Source organism: Neovison vison, chromosome 6 (assembly GCF_020171115.1).
Source record: "Neovison vison isolate M4711 chromosome 6, ASM_NN_V1, whole genome shotgun sequence".
In the NCBI taxonomy this organism is placed as follows: domain Eukaryota; kingdom Metazoa; phylum Chordata; class Mammalia; order Carnivora; family Mustelidae; genus Neogale; species Neogale vison.
In genome coordinates, this window is record NC_058096.1 from 37069888 (window position 1) to 37087588 (window position 17701).

The 17701-nt window shown below is 35.2% G+C and overlaps 1 pseudogene; it reads right to left on the minus strand.

The window, feature by feature from the left end:
* Positions 1 to 803: 803 nt before the first annotated feature.
* Positions 804 to 17701, minus strand: part of LOC122910026 — a 57241-nt pseudogene continuing 40343 nt past the window's right edge.

Sequence of the window (17701 nt, forward strand, 5' to 3'; positions counted from 1 at the left end):
TGATCCCAGACCCCAGGACTATGTATCAGATCATTTTTATTTTTATTTTTATTAATTTTATTTATTTATTTGACAGACAGAGATGACAAGTAGGCAGAGAGGCAGGCAGCGGGGGGCTGTGGGGGGGGCAGGCTCCCTGCTGAGCAGAGAGCCCCATATGGGGTTCAATCCCAGGAGCCTGTGATCATGCCCTGAGCCAAAGGCAGAGGCTTTAACCCACTGAGCCACCCAGGTGCCCCAATATCAGGTCATTTTTAGAGTAATTATTCCACATATAATTACAGATTTTAAAAAATCAAACATTTAATATTTTTATTTATAAATCAATAAATAATATGCATATATTAAAACTAAAAAAGTAGACAATTAAATGACTAGGCAAATGAAACTATTTGAAGATTTGAATGTTTTGTAAGTAGCATAATCACTGCACACTGTACCCTGAATGTACATAACTTACTTTAAGTGTCTTACTTAAATTTTTCAAAATCAGATACTTCTCTGAATTTTAAGGAAGTCAAAATCATTTAAAATATAAGGATTAGGAGTTAAGGATGAGCTATATATCCAATTTAAATAACATTAAAAACAAAATATAAAATATTAACAGAAGTGAAATTTTTCTAAAGGGAAGTATTTACTATTCCCCCTCCCAAAGTAGGTAAATTATACTACAGAGTAGAAATCTACATGTACTGAGATACATTCTTGCTCTGATAAGTGTAAAAAAAAAAATCATCTTGTCTAAATTTTTAGAGTTATGCAGTTAGAAATACAGAATTTTACTTTTATAAGCATGTCCGCTAAGAGAAGTAAGTTAGCACAATTATTTGAATTGGTTGTCTACATACTGAGCAGGACTTATCCTTCTCTTTAGCTTCTTTGCACACATAAAGTCTGCCATAAAATGTCCTGTTTTGCCATGAACAATACAACCATATTTAGGCTGTCATTGGTAAATCACATAAGGTTCAATGGCATTAAGGGAAAAACTAGATCTATGATTTTTTTCTTTGTCTTGTGTTTCTTCCCTTTCAAACTCTCTGATGTTTTCTTGGCTGCTATAAAAGTTGATGACTGAGAATGGTCCTCACTTTTTTGGGATTGGGAAGCTTGTATGATTTTATCATCATTTTCCTCAACACATGGTTCTCTGTGTTACTATTCAGTTTTTTTTGTTTTTTTTTTGTTTTTTTTGTTTGTTTGTTTGTTTTTCCCTTAACAATCAGGGACATCAAAGCCCTCTTTTACTTAAGTTTAGTTTTCTAGTTTGTCTTTCTCAGGCATTTTACCTTTATCTTTCACTTTATCTTCAGGAAGCCAGTTCTCATGAGGATCCCAACATCTGTTGCAAAGAAGTAGAAGAGGAGGATTCATTTCATTGCATGAAGTACACTTCAGTAGTCTGCTGAGGAAATTTCAGGATCTTCCTAAGTGAATCTGTATTACTCTTCCCTGCCTGATACACAGTTACTCAATATACCTCCTCCTCCTCCTCTGAGAGTTCTTGTCCTTCTTCACTAAGGCTATCATCTTCTGAATTGAGAGACACAACTTCAAAATCTACACTGAATTGATCTGAGACTGAATCCTGATCCAACCAATCATGTGAATGTTCACTTATACCAGCATCAAGATCTGGATTTGATGGAGTGAGTCTCTGCTGATTCACTGCTACTGCTTCTTTCACAAAATGACCTCCCTTATTACACACAGAGGAAGGTTTTCATCAAAGGAAAGATAAATACAATCAGATTTGTGGTGCTTTTTCCTCTGTCATTCACCAGGTAATGCACCTGAATGTTCCTCTGTCCAACTAATTACTCTTCTTTTACATGAGGTAGATGGTCTAGAAAGCAAATCTGAAGATGAAAGTTTCTCTTTCTGCAACTCTTGCCCAGGGCCCTTTTGATCACTCCCACCTTCTAGGTGACACTTATTTTTACTCACAGATTTGAAATGTGCCTGAATCTGATGGTTTATGTTGATTGACTACTACAAAGTTTCTGTGGATTGTTATATATATTTTCCTGTATTTTTTTACAGAGAAGCTTGGCACTCTAAGCAAATCCCTTAGAAGATAATTGGAATAATACACAATATGCTATAGTTTCTCATCATATAATTGTTTTGTCATAATATACTGGCCAAAATAAAATATAACCTTTTATAATAGAAGTGTCTTTTTGTGCGCAGATTTTAGCAACTTCAAAAGCAATGACTTTGGTTTCACTAGGGTCTCTTGTTCTGAAGCTGGAATTTGTGAGGTGTTTATAGCACCCTCAGCTGACACAGATATATTGGTACTGTACTTTTGTATGGAACAGTGTAGAATAAGGGCTCTTCACTGGTAACCACGGGTATCTATCTGCTTAAAGGGAACACAGCTGCTCCTTATTAAGTGGGGTTTTCTGCACCTGGAGTCCATGGAGTAGCGACCATCGAGGCTCCTCACTTCCCTTTACTGGGTGCACAAAAACCCAATGCCCTGGGCCTCAGCAACCATTCCACTTGTGAGCCACAGGCCACTGGGGAGCTTGAAAGCACTAGGGCCCAGAGAAGAAGGGGGCTCCTGGCAGCAAAGGGGCAAAATCTCCATCAGCAGAGTTAGGGGTGCCCCTTGAGCTCTGGCTCTTCCTCCATTTCCTTTCGAGCCACACAGGGATGCACAGGCTCTAGAAGGAGCCCATCCAGCAGAGGCACACCAGATGCATGCTCCCTGCTTCCCCTGTAATTGTAGAATTTTTGTGCCCATGGGAGGATGTAATTTAAGCTCTTGCTATGCCTCCACCTTAAACCCAACTCCTTCTTCTTTATTAATGTGTTTACAGGTATAAATTCCTTCTAGCTAGTGGTTTAGCAATATTCCATATTTTTTGTATGTATTTTATTTGTTTTCATTAATCTCAAAGTATTTCTAATTTCCCTTTTGATTTTTTATATTTTGTATTTTATTTAATTTCCACATATTTATAAGTTTTTCTATTCGGAAATGTATGTACATATCAGTGTTTATCTAGGTATCTATCTACTATGCTATACTTATAAATCTACCCTGGAAATCCATGGTACTGAGATTTTTTTGGAGAACAAGAAGGTATGTTCCTACTTTAGAGAGAACATATTAAGAGGTATATGACATTTTATAAAAATATTCCAGTTAAAACCATAATCAAAAGGTGTAATGAGTACCTAATGCTCATTTCCAAGGCAGGAAGACTCTAAGCCTCTGGCCGTCAATGTACTATGCCTGCCTGTAAGGCAACTAAGAAGGAAAGATTTTGGAGTTACACAGATTTGCTTCATTAATACAAGTCTACCAGTTTTTGAGGGGGAAAAAAAATCCTTAGAAGTGCTTTCTTCAATGTTGTTTTGAGATGAGTGAGATAATTGATATGAAACATTTTGCAGGTACCAAAACAAGCATTTCATCCATACTCACTGTTATTTGCATATTTCTAATAAAGGACTTCACTATCAATACCTTCCAAAATCATGAACAGTGTCAGATTATAACTTTCAAAAGTTCATGAAGTCTGATCTGAGAGACATTTGAAGAAACCTTAACGTGCCAACAAACTGGTAGTTGATGGTCACAAACTAGCAGGGATCATTGTAACACTGGTTAATTTTGCTACCTAGAAAGATCTATGCTTGCTAGTAGAAGACACCAGGGCAGGTGGTACAGGGGAGTACGAAGGAAAAACTTTAAGAATGTGTAATTTCCTAACAATGCCAGGGCAGATTAGGGTGATTGCTGACTGGAAGGGCCGAGAAGGAGTAGCTCATAGTCTGTAGCTATGGGAAATTTGATTGCTTAAACGCTTTAAATGACTGTTAAGAAAAAAGGAGGAGGAGGAAGAGGAGAAAAAAGAAGAGGAGGAAGCGGCCCAGACACATGAAAAAGAAACTAAGAATTCATGGAGAGTTTTTGGGTGGGTTGCATCTAATGTAATTCTTTGCCTTTTAAGTGTCAAATTTGGTACTTTCCCATATTTAGTGAGCTTTAAATTATAAGAATCATCTTAAAGCTAAAACTACTCCTCCAGACATAATTCTAAGGTAAATTATTTTGGCATCACCGGGCACTAACCCACTTTTATCCTTTCCTACTATGAGAATTAGTGGTAATAACATAAGTATTATTTTTTCTTGGGAAAATATTTTCTGGTTTTCTAGGGAAATAAAAGTCTTTCTTGCTAAAGATCTCCTTTTAAAATTTTGAGTTTCTTTGGTAACTTTATATATTCCTATAATTTTCAACTTAATTTTAGCTTAAAATTTACGTGAAGTAATTTAAAGAATGATTTTAAAACTGATTACAGGAAAAGATTGTTTTGAATTCCACACCCCTATTAGGTTCATGTAAAGTGTATGAGGAGCAATTTTATATTTTTAGTGTACAAATAGAAAATTTTTGTTATTTTCATATATATTTATTATTTATGACTTTTCTATTTTTGGTATTTAATAGAGTTTAAGGATACTAGTATCATGTAAACATAAAAATACATAAAATTTTTATTAAAACAAAGGTATACAGAAAATATTACTTTGGAGAGTCCTCCATTATATGCAGTTTTCAGTTTATATGTGAGGTAGATGTTCTTGTGCAAAAATATCCATCTGTTGACATTTCTGTTTGTCTGCAATCCTTTTCAATGAGTAATCACATATTAGAAATATTAGACAACTCACCAATCACATTTTAAATCCTGTACACATACAGAAACATATTCAAAAGTAATATAATGAACCAGTGTTTAGAATGTTGTCAGTCACTGCCACAAATATTACTGTGAGATTCAGCAAAGTTTTAGATGAAAGTTTTCATGTAAAAATATGTGATATATGCCTGAATATTTAAAGATTTAATAATTATCTTATCAAAAGCAATATTATTAAGAAGTTATAAAGTCAGAGTGGGACTGGAACTCAGGATTTTCAACAGATAGCCTAACATTTTTTTTTTCCTTTCATTAGTAGCTTTCAGAAATATTTTAGTTATAGAACTCCTTTTTCAAAAGAACACTATCATGAAAGCTTAATAAATAAAAAGAGAAGTATTCTAGCTAAAAGCAGAATGACCTATTATTCTTCTAGTTTTTTCCACATACCCACAAGACCTGTTTTGTGGTGTCTGGGGATCCCTTGGGTTCCTTGGAAAACTTTCATAACATTTTATTACACCAAGTTGACAATTCAAGTAGGATGGATTTTCAATTTATGTTCATTATAAATGTAATGTATTCACAATTAGTAATACTTACTTATCACAGTTATAAGTGGATTCAGAAATGATATTTTTTTTTCAGCAGTAGATAACAAAAAGCCAGACTCACACTGGTAAAAAAACAAACAAACAAACAAAAGCAAAAAACAGACTAGAGTTTTATTGCTCTCTTAATATAACAAAAGAAGTGAAGGTAGGTAGCTACTGATACTAGTTCAGTAGCTCAAAATTTAAGATGATTTCCTTAGCTGTCTCTCGTGGTCACAAAATGGTCCTGAGTCTTCAAGCTTTGGAACTCTCATTTAAGACAAAAAGAAACTTCCTTTATCAAGAAGACCCTTTCCCCAGAATCTCCTCAGCAAACTTCCACTTATGTCACATAACTCCTGTGTTATGTAGTAACTACTACCTGAAAATGGTGATTGACAACATACATACTTAGCTTTCCAGGCTCCTAATGGAGGTGAAATGAGAAAATTGAAACAGGAAGATTTTTGATAACCACTTAATAGTGTCTAACATAGTGATATTCAAAACTGAAGTAGAACTTATTAGATAATATAGGCTTTTACACTTGGAAGTAATTAATTTTTTTCTTTAATCTTATAGTGGTGAGGATGTTACTGGTGATTATATCCTTGTATTAATTTAAAATTATTGAGATTTCTGAAAATAAACTTTAAAACCCTAGAATCTTTATTCTATGGTTTTTTTGTTTGTTTTTTTTAGATTTTAGGAAACCCAGAATTTTATTCCTGAAAACTAAATATAATCCACATTTTGTATTCAATATATCTCTTTTTGTTTTAAGATTTTATTTTTATTTGTCAGAGAGAGAGAAGAGTGAGCACAGGCAGAAAGAATGGCAGAGGGAGAAGCAGGCTTCCCACAGAGCAAGGAGCCCAATGCAGGACTCGATCCCAGGACGATGGGATCATGACCTGAGCCGAAGGCAGCCACTTAACCAACTGAGCCACCCAAGCGTCCCTTCAATATATTTCTATAGTCTATCTATTTTGGAAAACATACTTACATATTGTTTATAAATTCTCAATAGACAGATTTCTCATAACTTGAAGGTCCCAAGTCTCTACAAATTTGTTTTTTTCTTTAGAGTAATTTTCCCCTAAGGTTTTTATGCAGCTTTCAAATTTGATAAGCAGTATCCCTGGGGCAAATAATATATGTTAATAAAAAATTAAATTAAATTAAATTAAATTTTTAAAAATGATAAACAGTAATATCTCATAGGATATGCATATCTGAGACATATATGCAAATCTGAACCATGGTGTGGAGGTAAGTGATTAATCCAACAGACAGTTCTATATGTCACCCTTGTATTTCTAAATTACATTATCTCTTAACCATAGAACAATCTGAAATCCTATCACTTGGTCCTTATTTGACTAATATGCACTAAATATCTGAAAATTCAGAAAACTTTAATAGTTTAGATAATGGTAATTATATCAATTTAATTTTTCATGTAGTAAAAGAAAAGTAATATCCTGAGAATTTCTTAGATCTAGAAAAGATTTAAAAGAGACAAAAATCCACGTGGACATCATCGGTCATGATGAATGGTATGGGTGGCAAACCAAGCAACCATCTAGAGGTCAAGCCAAGTCTGTCATTTAATCATTGAGAGCCACTGGCATAGTTCAGCTATGTTACTCTTGTTGCTCTTAGTGTAGACATCAGACTAACCAATTCATTGCTGAGAAGCCAGTATATGGGTTGGGGGAGAAGGGCAGGTAAAACTGGCCTTCATATAACTGTGATTCCTTTACATTAAGGACAAACACTAGTGGAGTAGTGAGTACTAGATCAGAGGGAAAAAGTCAACTCTGGGAGAATTTTAATTGGACATTTAAAATTTTTAATTAGAAATTAATTTAATTTTAATCAAAAATTAATCTCCAACTTTATAATTGCTTCATCACAGAGTACTTGGCCTCGCACATTTATGTCTTTTTAATTTTATATAGATAAACATTTAAGAAAAGTTTAGTGGTTTGCAACTTTATGGATTATAGTGCTTAAGAGAATCTGCCAAAAATCTGGGACTGGGAAAAACGGTACCTTTTCCCTTTTCTGTGTTAATATTTGTGGATTACCTGCTAGGGTATATACAATTTTATGTATAGTATCTAGTACAATTCTTACAGCAATCCTGGGTAATTTGGAATTGCTATAATCACTTAATAAAGTACTAAATTAAGGGCCAGAGATTTTAGGAGACTTGCCAAATGGCACACAGCTTGTAAGTAGCACTGGGATTAAAGCCTGTGTTCACCAGCTGCCAGAACCTGCAACTATTTTCAAGAGATGCCAGGCAAGTGAGAATCAAAAGCCAATAATCTGCCCATTTTTTTATATGATTGTCTGTTTTGTGTGTGTTGATTTTGAGGAGTTCTTTATAGATCCTGGATATCAACCTTTTGTCTGTACTGTCATTTGCAAATATCTTCTCCCATTCCGTGGGATGCCTCTTTATTTTGTTGACTGTTTCCTTTGCTGTGCAGAAGCTTTTGATCTTGATGAAGTCCCAAAAGTTCATTTTCACTTTTGTTTCCTTTGCCTTTGGAGACATATCTTGAAAGAAGTTGCTGTGACTGATATCGAAGAGGTTACTGCCTATGATCTCCTCTGAGATTCTGATGGATTCCTATCTCATGTTGAGGTATTTTATCCATTTTGAGTTTATCTTTGTGTACGGTGTAAGAGAACGGTCAAGTTTCCTTCTTCTACATATAGCTGTCCAGTTTTCCCAGCACCATTTATTGAAGAGACTGTCTTTTTTTTTTTTTAATATTTTATTTACTTACTTCTCAGAGAGGGAGAGCGAGCACATGCAGACAGAGTGGCAGGAAGAGACAGAGAGAGAAGCAGGCTCCCTGCTGAGCAAGGAGCCCGATGTGGGACTCGATCCCAGGACACTGGGATCATGACCTGAGCTGAAAGCAGCCGCTTAACCAACTGAGCCGCCCAGGTGCCCCGAGAGTGTCTTTTTTTCCACTGTATATTTTTCCCTGTTTTGTCGAAGATTATTTGCCCATAGAGTTGAGGGTCCATATCTGGGCTCTCTACTCTGTTCCACTGGTCTATGTGTCTGTTTTTATGCCAGTACCATACTGTCTTAGTGATCACTTTGTGATCACTTGGTGATCAAGTTTTGTAATAAAGCTTGAAATTAGGTAACGCGATGCCCCCAGTTTTATTTTTGTTTTTCAACATTTCCTTAGCGATTTTGGATCTCTTATGATTCCATAAAAATTTTAAGATTATTTGCTCCAGCTCTTTGAAAAATACTGGTGTAATTTTGATCAGAATAGCATTAAAAGTATAGATAGCTCTAGGCAGTAGAGACATTTTAACAATGTTTATTCTTCCAATCCAAAAGCATGGAATCGCCATCCATCTTTTTGTGTCTTCTTCAATTTCTTTCATGAGTGTTCTGTAGTTCCTCGAATGCTTTGGTTAGGTTTATTCCCAGGTATCTTATGGTTCTTGTACATTCTGTACATTTCTGTACATTGGTACATACATACATACAATGTACATACATCAATGTATAGAAATCAGTGGCTTTCTTATACACTAACAATGAAAATACAGAAAGAGAAATTAGAGAATCGAATGTATGTACAGAATGTACATTTCTGTACATTGTATCCTGCCATGCTACTGACTTGCTGTATGAGTTCAATACGTACAAAGCAGACAATCATATAAAAAAATGGGCAGAAGATATGAACAGACACTTCTCCAGTGAAGACACATACTAATGGCTATCAGACACATGAAAAAATGTTTATCATCACTAACCATCAGGGAGATTCAAATTAAAACCACATTGAGATACCACCTTATACCAGTTAGAATGGTCAAAATTAACAAGACAGAAAACAACATGTGTTGGAGGGGATTTGGAGAAAGGGGAACTTTCTTACACTGTTGGTGGGAATGCAATTTGGTGCAGCCTCTTTGGAGAACAGTGTGGAGATTCCTCAAGAAATTAAAAATAGAGCTTCCCTATGACCCTGCAATTGCACTCCTGGGTATTTACCCCAAAGATAAAGATGTAGTGAAAAGAAGGGCCGTCTGTACCCCAATGTTTATAGCAGCAATGGCCACGGTCGCCAAACTGTGGAAAGAACCAAGATGCCCTTCAACAGACGAATGGATAAGGAAGATGTGGTCTATATATACTATGGAGTATTATGCCTCCATCAGAAAGGATGAATACCCAACTTTTGTAGCAACATGGACGGGACTGGAAGAGATTATGCTGAGTGAAATAAGTCAAGCAGAGAGAGTCAATTATCATATGGTTTCACTTATTTGTGGAGCATAACAGATAACATGGAGGAAAAGGGGAGATGGAGAAAGAAGGGAGTTGAGGGAAATTGGAAGGAGAGGTGAACCATGAGTGACTATGGACTCTGAAAAACAATCTGAGGATTTTGAAGGGCTGGGGGGTAGGAGGTAGGGGGAACCAGGTGGTGGGTATTAGGGAGGGCACGGATTGCATGGAGCACTGGGTGTGGTGCAAAAACAACGAATACTGTCACGTTGAAAAGAAATAAAAAAATTTTTTAAAAGCCAATAATCATTGGCCTATTGCAAAATAAAATAACTAAAGAAACAAATAAAAAGAAACGATTATAGGATATGCCGTCTTTCCTCCCCAAAATATATACAAGACATTTAGCAATGATAGAAGAGATGTCATCTGCTAAGGGAACCAGAAGTTTCACTTGAAACAAAAAGAGTTAAGCAGGCAAGAATATGTGTTCAGCTTCAAAAGCAGAACCTTAACATAAAAGCATTTTAGTACTATGTGTGCTTTTTTGCTCTCCTCACTCTTTTAAGAACAGTACTAGTTGATCTTGACATAATGGCTCATTGTTAATGATTCTTGCAAACAACTGGATATAGATGTGGACATGGGGAGCAGATAGAGATATATTCATAATGCTAAGGAAAAAGATAAAATAATACATGTATGTTTAAAAAGTCATAAATATATCTTACAATAGGTAACAGAAAAAAACTGATTTAGTTTTAAGAAAAGAACAATAAAAGATATATTTTTCTCTTCAAAGTTTGTCTTGATTTTGAATAAAAGAACATCACTACATGTAAAACTCAGAAATTAATAAGCATTTCATTATCTTTTTTTTTTACATAAGTAATCAGGGGTCTTGAGAAATTTTGCTGTTTGCTCAATATTGGTCAGCTTTTTAACAGGAAAAGTTTACTTTATAATTAAATGTTTTAAAGTATTTTTATTTTAGCAACCATTTTTAATAATGATTTCAATGTTATTAATTTAACATCCAGTATGGTAATTTACCAAAATGTCAATGTGTTTAGAACAAGACATTCTAACCCCTGGATAAGACTCAGAAAACATGCCTAAAACATTGTTGACCAAAACATATGCCTAGTGCATATTTGGCATGAACATATTAAAAATTTGAGTTATCATTCCTATCATACCCACAAGCATTTTTATAGAATTAAAACAAGGGTGTGATAAAATTTAAGAAAAATTCTAAAGTTTTATTTCCACATTCCTTGGAGAGCTTTGGAAAGCTCAAGGGATCAAGAACAAATTATACTGCATTTCTCCTTTGCTCCCAGAGACTTTCATGAGGATAAATCAGTCTCAACTGAATGCCAAAAGCATTCAAGGTAAAAAGTAAAAAATGCACGGTCTAAGAAATTTGTAAGCCATTCTACTTATATACTTGTGTGATGCTAATAATGCAAAAAAAACACATATTATATAGCAGTTTACAATGCCATTTCTTATATTGTCTAGTCTGAATCTCAAAACCACTCCATAAGTGGATACCAGATTTCAAAGTTTCAGCTCATGCTTGTGCATTTACAGATAACTGATACTTTTTAAATGCTTAAGAAAAAGTGTACTCCTTGTCTTTGCACTAATAATCATAATAATAATGGATAACTCATACTTACTGAGTTTTTAGTTTGTGACACCCTCTTTTCTAAGTTCCTAACAGTGTCTTATCTAACCAATGCATTTTAGTATACATAATTATGGCCTTTTTACTGATAAGAAAACTGAGGCATAATAATATTTATAACTTCCCAGGATTATAAAATCAGTAAATAAGGAAGCAGATGCTGAACTCAGGCAGGAAGTCCAGCTCCAGAGTTTCTACTCCATAACAAGGAAATTAATCCTCTTTTTAATCCTGAAGATGTACTTGAGTAACATCTCAAAAGCAAAGCAAAACAAAAAACAGCAAAATGTTGCAGTTTTGAACTTTTCTTGTTCTTGGGTGAAACTTTAATTCTTAAGTTTGTTTTTGTCACCCAAGTCTCCTGATGCTCACCAATGCTGTAATCTATATAAGAATTTTCTCATTAATAGGTGACTTCCATGTTAGAGTAGGAGGTCTTCAACCTGATGTAAATGTAACATCTATAAATGTGACAGGTAATTGACATTCTTTTTAATATCAATATATTTATAAGAAGGAATGATGAAATGTGATCTGAAAATAGAGAATAAACTTTTTTTAAAAATTTCATTAACCTATAATATATTAGCTTCAGGGGTACAGGTCTTTGAATCCTCAATCTTATACAATTCAAGGACTCAGCATAGCACATACCCTCCCCAATGTCCATAACCCAGCCACTCTATCCCTCCTCCCACATCCTCCCCACACCCGCAACCCTCAGTTTGTTTCCTGAGATTAAGATTATCTTATGATTTTTCTCCCTTCCCAAATCCATCTTATTTCATTTTTTCCCCTCCCTTCCCTCCATGACCCCCTGCCCTGCCTTTCAAATCCCTCATATCAGAGAGAAGAATAAACAAAGTATTCACTTAAAAGGAAACTAGGAATTAGAAAAAGAATTTTAAGCATTGAAGAGATGTTCAAGATATCTGAAAAATAAATACAGTGAAACAGATACACTGTTTTACAGATGAGGATTGATGTTTGGGGAAGGGAAATATGGTGGTTAAGTTTTTCCAGGGGTTCAGTGATGTTGGCTTGTTGAGATATACCTTCTCAGGTGAAGGATAAATTGTTACATCTGACCCTTTCTACAGTCAAAAAAAGGGACACAATGCCTGTGGGTTTCTTTAGATTTTGGAAGCAATATATTCCTCAGTTGGTTGTGATACTCTGACCCATTTACCAAGTGACCAAAAAGTAGCTATCCTCAGTGGGGCCCTGTCTTAAGTCAGCTCAGGTTGCTATAGCAAAATAATATAAACTGGGTGGCATTTAAACAACATAAATTAACCATCAGCATATTGCAGATAGAGCTTCAACATATGATTTTTGGTTGGGGGCACAAATATTTAGTCATTAATAGGCCCAGAACAAGAGAAGACTGTGACAGGTCCAGACTGTCATGCAAGCTACTCTGCCTCTTCAGCCATTTAATCCAGAAGACGCAATGGTGTTTGAAGAATCAGTGGCAGATGAGGATGTTATTTGGAATCTTTGGCAGGCCCTTATAGGTGAATTACAACATAAGATTTTGGAGCAAGGCCCTACCATTAGCCACAGATAAATAGTTCTCTTTTGAGAAACCACACTTGCCAGCTGTTGGGCCTTAGTAGAAATTGAATGCTTAACCACAGGACATGAAGTTACCATGCAACCTGAGCTGCATATCATAAACTGGGTGTTATCTGGCCTATTGAGCCATAAAGTTTGGAATGCACATCAATATTCCATCATCAAATGAAAGAGATATTGTCAATGATCAGGCTTGAACAGACACTGAAAGCACAAGAAATTATAAGAAGTAGCCCAAATGCAAATGGTCCCCATTCCTGCTCTACTGTTTTCATTTTCTTTCCTCTCTTGTTCCCTTATCATGTAACATAAAGGGTATTGATTTTTTATCATAGTATTTAGGAATTGTTAATTTTATATCATAGTATTTAGTTCTGGGATATGAAGACGGCTAATAAACCCACTCAAAGACTTTATCTCCTTTTCTGGGCAAGAGGGTAATGGGTTTTTTTTTTTTTTTTTTGTAGGAGGATAGTTTTATCACGTAAACCAAAATTATGACCTTCTTATTCTCTTTCTTTGAAGATTAAGTGTGGCTTATGGAGATACACATGATTGCCAAGTTGACAAGGAGTGGACTTGTGTTAGTTAATCTTCTATGTCATTTTGGCTGATCACAAGGTGCCCAGATTGAACAGTATCTGAATCTGTCTGTGGGCAAGTTTCCAGATGAGATTAGCATTTACATCTCCAGATTCAGTAGATTGCCCTTCCTAGTTTAGGTGGGCATTATCCAATCTGTCCAGGATGTGAGTAGAATACTGGCAGAGAAAGGAGAAATTTCCCCCCTTTTTGCTTCCTGGGTGTCTGTCTGAGATATTTGCTTGGGATACCTCATCTCATCTTTTCTGGCCCTCAAGATGGGATTTAAACCATCAGTTTCCCTGGTTCTTAAGCCTCTGGACACAGACTGAATTGTACCGCCAACTTTCCTGGATCTTCAGCTTGCAGACAGCAGGTCATGAGACTTTGCCTCTATAATCACATGAACAAATTTGTTGTATTAAATCTCCTTTTATAGGAATTCTATTGGTTTTATTTATATATTAGTGGCTCTTTTTCTCTGTAGAACCCTAAAAAATACAGTCTGCTATTAGGGAGAAATTATATGAATGAATCTCAGTGTTTGAGGCATATAACTCCTGTCTGAGTTGGTGTTTCATTAATAAATTTATGACTTACCACCCACTATAAATTCAGGGATGCACTTGCCCATACCTGGGATTAGCATTGGTTTTAGAAATTTTATTTTCTAAATTTGCAAGCCTTTACTTCACTTGGTATTTTAGGGAGACTGGAATATAATATAGGACTTGATTTCTATATTGCACTCATATTTAACTAATGATGTGAAGTTACTGGTTAAGGAGAATGGGAAAGATTTTAGAGTAAAATTGGATAAATCAATATAGAGGGTTGGAAGGAATTTAGTTAACTAATCTCTAGAGTCCTTTAGTAAGATTCCTGGACTCAAAACCAGTAGCATCATATTCAATGGAAATAAATTTCAAAAAATTGGATCAAAAATAAATGTGGTACACACACACATACACATGCAAACAAACACACACCATGGAATATCGTGCTGTCATAAAAAGGAGGAAATCCTGTCAGTTGCTATAACATGGAGGAACCTCAAAGACGCTATGCTAAGTAAAACAAGCAAATCACAAAAGGACATATGCTATATAATTCCATCAATTTAGGTATCTAAAGTAATAAAAATTATAGGGAAAGCAAGGAAAGTAGAAAGGTATCAAGGGCTAGGGAGATGTGAGGGAGAATGAGTTCTTATTGAGTACAGACTTTTAACTTTGTAAGATGAAGAAGTTCTAGAAATTTGTTATACTGTGAATAAACTAAGGGCCTCTGATCTTTGCATTTTGAAATGTTTAAAATGGTAATTTAGTGTTATATATCTACAAAATTAAAAATGTAAATTTTAAAGGTTGATTCTAAAATGAGTGAGAAAATGTCTGACAAAAGAATAATTTTAATATCATTACAATTCCTACAAAGTCTTGCTGAAATACAATATAGATCAAATAGGAAAAAAATGGTATAAATTCAACTTGTTTCTCTTTAAAATAGCTAGGATAAACTTAACTAATTATCCAAAATCAGATAGAAATTAATGAGCACAATATGAAAACTATCATTTAACACTTCAAATCACTGTTGGTCAAAAAACCAAGTGTAACTAGTAAGATTGGAATTTGGTTTAATTGTACAAATATCTTTAAAAAAATGGAATATTTATCTCTCTACAAAAAACTGACACTTATCTATCTCTAGTAGTTGCATCCAATGAGAGTTGATGACATATATACAAGTTAACAAGAAATCTGCAACTAATAATCAATGAATCCTTTTTTTTAATAACCTAAATGTGCATGTGTCATAAGAGTAAACGATGGAGTTTCTAAGACAGTTAATAAATGGTCTATGTGGTAAAATAAGACTAAAACTAAACAAAAAAAATCACATAAAAAAATGATGCCTTGTAAAAGCATTTGTTATCATGCTGAAATTCAAACATCTTAAATACAACGTAGAAAATACAGGTTGACTCTCAACAGCAATCACCTTGCCATTATTTGCTTTACTACATAAATATTACATGGGAAAAGTTTCTTTTTATTTCATCAATTCACTCCTCAATCCAGTTACTGTTGTTATGTACACTTGCAGTTAAAATGAGTATAGTATTAACCATGGTACTATGGGAGAAAATTTGTTGAAAAAAAATCTCTGTACTTATCTACCTGTTTTTCAGAAATGAGTCATGCTGTATTTTAACAACCAATCATTAAGCAATTCAGAAACCATCCATAAACTCACACATTAAATAGTTTAAAACACATTATAAAGACATATAAACTATTTTATATCATAAGAACATGCATAATAGTCCATGATACAATACACTAGTAGTAGTTTCCTAGGGCTCCATTTAAAAAGTACCATAACTTGGTGGCTTAAAACAACAGAAATACTGCCTCATAGCTGTGGACACTAGAAATCTGAATTAAGCTATCAGCAGGACCATGTTCTCTATAATGGCTCTAGAGGAGAATCTTTCCTTTCTCCTACCTTCTAGTGCCTACCAGCAATTCTTGGCATTTTTTTCTTTCTTTCTTTTTTTTTATTTAATAAAGATTTTATTTATTTATTTGACAGACAGAGATCACAAGTAGGCAGAGAAGCAGGCAGAGAGAGAGGAGGAAGCAGGCTCCTCGCTGAGCAGAGAGCCTGATGCAGGGCTCGATCCCTGGGAACATGACCTGAGCTGAAGGCAGAGGCTTCAAACCACTGAGCCACCCAGGCACCCCAATTCTTGGCATTTCTTAGCTTATAGATACATCACTTAAGGTAATGAGTGATTTTTTCCTACTGTGTCTTCACATTATCTTCCTTTTGTATTTTCCCTCTTTATATAAGGACATCAGTTCTATTGGATTATGGCTCACCCTAATGACCTCATTTTAACTTTGTTGCCTGTAGGAAGACCCTCTTTCCAAATACAGTCACACTGTGAAGTAGAAGGGGTTAGACTTTCAACATTGCTTTTCTGGGGGGAACCTATCAAGAGTCTACAACTGAAACACAAGATTATAGTCCAAGTGTTTTCAACATTAAAATCATTTTAGAAGTGGGCCAGTCGGTTAAGTGTCTGCTTTCAGCTCAGGTCATGATATCAGGGTCCTGGGATTGAGCCCCATGTTGGGCTTCTTGCTCAATGGAGCCCTCTCCCTCTATTCCCTTCCTGCTCATGGGGTCTCTCTTTCTCTTGCTCAATATCATTTTATCTCAAAAAAATTAATTAATTAAGTCATTAATAATAATCATTATTATTTTTAAAAGGCTTTATAGTATGTTAAAATAGTTTAATTGAAGAAACTACATGAGAGCAACCACTGCTTATAACTTGTATGAGTAACAGTGATATAATATCTATACTGTATGTCATCTAAAATATAGGAATCTGGGGCACTTGGGTGGCTCAGTGGGTTAAGCCTCTGCCTTTCGCTCAGGTCATGATCCCAGGGTCCTGGGATCGAGCCCCGCATCGGGTTCTCTGCTCAGCAGGGAGCTTGCTTCCTCCTCTCTCTCAACCTGCCTCTCTGCCTACTTGTGATTTTTGTCCTTCAAATAAATAAATAAAATCTTTTAAAAAAATAAAGTAAAAATAGGAATTCCTTTGAAAAAATAAACTTCTTAAACTCTGTCTTTTGAATACAGATGGCTAACAGACACATGAAGAAGTGCTCCACGTCACTTGGCATTAGGGAAATGCAAATCAAAACCACAATGAGATACCACCTCATGACAGTCAGAATGGTTAAAATTAAAAAGTCAGAAAATGACAGATGCTGGCGAGGATGCAGAGAAAGGGGAACCCTCCTACACTGTTGGTGGGAATGCAAGCTGGTGCAGCCACTCTGGAAAACAACGTAGAGGTTCCTCAAAAAGCTGAAAATAGAGCTACCCTACAACCCAGTAATTGCACTACTGCACATTTACCCTAAGGATACAAATGTAGTGACCCAAAGGGTCATGTGCACCCGAATGTTTATAGCAACAATGTCCACAATAGCCAAACTATGGAAAGAACCTAGATGTCCATCAACAGATGAATGGATAAAGAAGAAGCGGTATATATATATATATATATATATATATATATATATATATTATGGAATACCATGCAGCCATCAAAAGAAATGAAATCTTGGCATTTGCGATGACATGGATGGAGCTAGAAGGTATTATGCTGAGCAAAATAAGTCAATCAGAGGAAGACAATTATTATATGATCTCCCTGATATGAGGAATTTGAGAGGCAGAATGGGGGATCTGGGGAGGGAGGAAAGGAAAAAATGAAACA